This window comes from Penaeus japonicus, unplaced genomic scaffold (genome assembly GCF_977035675.1).
Source record: "Penaeus japonicus unplaced genomic scaffold, GWHDUDI00000001_assembly GWHDUDI00000028, whole genome shotgun sequence".
In the NCBI taxonomy this organism is placed as follows: Eukaryota; Metazoa; Arthropoda; class Malacostraca; order Decapoda; family Penaeidae; genus Penaeus; species Penaeus japonicus.
In genome coordinates this window covers 18524057-18526556 of record NW_028234430.1, presented here as the reverse complement: position 1 = coordinate 18526556, position 2500 = coordinate 18524057, and the positions used below count along the sequence as shown (strand labels likewise).

Sequence of the window (2500 nt, the reverse complement as noted above, 5' to 3'; positions counted from 1 at the left end):
GCTTTGGTATAGGCAAGCAACTATCCTTTCTCAACCGGTGAGAATGACAGTAAGGCCTTGAGAGGTTAGAATGGTGCTTGTTTATTATTGAGAAACTAATTTATACATGAGATTATCATAGGAAATATAAATATACTATAAACTTATAAAACAGTATATTGTTAGTAAGGGCTATATCACACAGGAAGTCATGGATACATCAAAAAAAACTTGTAACCTCATGTTAAGAAGTGCCACTAAAAACAATAATTTTCTTCACAGTAAAATCCTCTCTTCAAGAAATGGAATCTCTAACAGTTTAAAGAATGCAATCTTCCTAAACTACTAACCAAAATTGTATATATAGAGATTTCAGTGTTGTATCCAAGACTTACTAGAAATTTTAACGTTAATATTAGTCTGGTCTCACTTCTACACAAAATTTCTTTAAGTTAACTTTATGCAGTATCTGAAGAAAAAGAAGTGATTTAGCAAACATTTTGTGAAATACCTTCTTCAGTCAGGTAGAAATATAGACACATAAGACCACCTTGCTCTACCTTTAACTAAGCTATATATATATCTAACATTATCCACCATGATGGTTGTTGGTCTTTGGATGTTGATCATAATTACAAAACTTAAAGCCAAAGCAAAAAGCTTCTGCATACGGGTCACATAAAAAAGCCTTTACACACAGTAATTCCAGAAAAAAATAAAACTCCCAAATTCTATTCACTGGAAGAATGGTCAAACACAGTTCAATACAAAAAGGAGAAACAGAGAGCTCCAAAGATTCTCCAGCACATCCACACATTATATTTTCTAAGAACATAGTTTACCCATCTAAAACCAAATAAACTAAACTAATTCTTCTATCACTCTCAGAATAACTGTCAGGTCTTTATATGATAAATGACACCATTCCAGAACTCTTATGTATTCAATGTAGAAGTTACATTCTCCATTGTAACTGATGTGAGAGAAAGCCCTTGTTTTGTGAGGCAGGGAAAGCCAAATACTGTAAAGACACAAAAAGCTGCAATATCAACATACTAATGTTAACCTAAAAGTACTCCATAAAATTTAATTCCTAACACCACTGCATATCTTATAAAGTTTGGATGATGAAATGTTACATATTTGTTTTAACTCATTCACGCCAGTTGACTTGCTATCACGTTTAGTGGTTTTTGGGTCAGATGCTGGCTACAGGATATTTAGTCAAGGCCGGCACGCCGGGTGATCAGGCATACAACGCTCATCCGCAGCTAGTGTGGCCGAGAATCCTGAGACGTTAGGCTTATGCATTCAAATATCCCTGCATTTCGACCATTTAGAGCCAAAATAGCCCTGTCGTCAATGGGTTAACAAATAGTGACAATGTTGCTATTCATCTGGTCATAAAGATATCCTTAATCCATCCTAAACTTGAAATTTTTTCCAAACTGGCCATAAAAACCACTGTCTACACATAAAATGAAAATTTAAACATTAACATTTTTAATATCAGTGATAATGTTACTTGCCCTCGCTAACCCTTACTAACCCTTCCAAGACAGGCCACATCTTAAGAACTACAGTTTGATAAATGAGTCTATATATGATATATTAGCAACGTGATACAGATTATCATTTGCATTTGGTATGATGCATTAGTTAACCAACTGAAGGAATAATTAGCCTGTATTTTGAAGAAGAGGAAAGAAAAGAAATGGAATGAAAAGAAAAGAAAAGAAAAGAAGAGAAAAGAAGAGAGGGAGAGAGAGACAGACAGAGAGGAAAGAAAGAAGAAGAAAAAAAAGCCATGCATATGAACCTTAGAAAAATGCCTGTCATGAAGAGTTAGGAAGAGTATATCTTAGGAATTCTTCCTTTTTTCTTTTTTAAAATCCTTAATCACAGCTACTTCCATGGCACTTCAATGATTTCCAAATTACAAATTGGTTTCAATAAAGAAGGGTTTTTACATGTGCAAGCTTTCATTCTATGTTTACATTTCCCTTTTTTATCACCACAATCATATTCAGTATGTTCACAGTGCCTCATCTCCAATAACATGATGATTTTTCAACCATTAAAAAGCTAATATTCCATTCCATATAACTTTCATGTGATTTTCATAATTAAGTACCATGACCAAATGACCTATAAACTTACTGCTAGAATCTTTAGAAAAGTTCAAAACCAAAAAAGACACTTTTCAATGAAACCTTGGTCTAATAAACCTGTGTGAATGAGTGAATGAGGTCATGCATGCATAAATTATTTAGAGAATTAGATAGGGAACTGACAGAAAACAAAAAGAGGAAAAGAGAGGAGCAGAGTGTTGACAGGCCAAAAACAGGAGAGATGAGGAGAATGGAAGAAAGGAGATAGAGAAATGAAAAGGAAGAAGGGAGGAAAGGTCTAAAAATGAAGGGTATGAAATATCATATGGAAAGGATAAATGGAGAGAAGTAAAGGAAAGTAAGTATGTGCATGTGTGTGCGTGTGCATGTGCACGTGCACATATGCATTC

General features: G+C 34.2%; 1 protein-coding gene across 1 annotated transcript in view; it reads right to left on the bottom strand.

Annotated features, from left to right (window-relative positions):
* Window positions 1-2500, bottom strand: part of LOC122250728 (sphingomyelin phosphodiesterase 4) — a 45090-nt gene that overhangs the window by 14356 nt on the left and 28234 nt on the right. The gene's annotated exons all lie outside the window — the stretch shown is intronic.